The 1,064-nt window shown below is 35.6% G+C and overlaps 1 pseudogene; it reads right to left on the minus strand.

The window, feature by feature from the left end:
- Window positions 1–561: 561 nt before the first annotated feature.
- Window positions 562–760, minus strand: LOC123929376 (annotated as a pseudogene).
- Window positions 761–1,064: the final 304 nt, after the last annotated feature.

Consider the following 1,064-nt stretch of genomic DNA (forward strand, 5'->3'; position numbering starts at 1 on the left):
TTTAAGTTTATGTTACCTCAAATCATTTTCAGAAACAAATAGATAAATTAGAAATAAATATACAAACAAAACGCATAAACAAACAATTATCAAACAGCAGGATTACTAGAAAATCCTGTATTCTATTCACTTCTGGTGTGGCATAACACTTTAGGTCAATTATCTGTGATTAAGAAAGGGTCAAAATACTTAGTAAAAAAACGTATCTCTGATTCTCTTGAAATTTCCTGTTGCCACTGATAACCATGCAATGAGAAATTTCAGTATTAAAAGAACGTAAAACTTGATCCAATAGTTTAAAAAGGTCTCCTAGAAGCAAACTTCCAGGCTATTGCCCACAATACTGATATGATTCCTCCTTTTTTTTTCTTTTTTTCTGTCTTTCTCTCTTTCCTTTTTTTTTTTTTTTCTTCACCTCAAGGTACATTTATCCCTGCCACAAAGGAAACAACACATCAAGTATACAGCAATGCTTCATGATGGGAGCAAGCTCTACTGGAGCTTGTTGAGATTTGCATGCAGACTGACATTCCATCTGATGTGTACTCCGAGTAAGGCTGATTAATGATGACCGTGATCAGGTGCAGAATTCAAAGCTTTCAAGGCTTTACTTCTTTTATCAGCACTCTTGATTTTTCAAACAATAAAGCCCATAACCCCATTCCTACTTTAATCTGCAGGTACGCTTGGGCATAGTAGGACTTCATGGGGACCCAAATATTTTTAACAAGGCTTTGAAGCATCTCGGCACAGGACCCCCAGCTCAAGTCTCCCTGACACTCAAATGCCAATGACTCCAAAAGGTCCCAAGCGATATGATTCCTCTTTAGGATGTAACATTGCAGTGCATCACTTACCTTCACTGTCTTACCCAGTATCTAAGAAAACGTCCACATATCTTTCTGAAACTTCACAACAGACAAATACAGCAACTGATTAGTCTTTCTTATTTTTTTATTTACATAACTTAATTGATTCTCTTATTCGTCAACTTTATCTGACAGATCAACGTTTACTAGCATTTGTGGAAATATTTCTGGGATGTTCCTGAAAAATAAAATAAT

The sequence above is a fragment of the Meles meles genome, chromosome 2, assembly GCF_922984935.1.
Source record: "Meles meles chromosome 2, mMelMel3.1 paternal haplotype, whole genome shotgun sequence".
Classification (NCBI taxonomy): Eukaryota; Metazoa; Chordata; class Mammalia; order Carnivora; family Mustelidae; genus Meles; species Meles meles.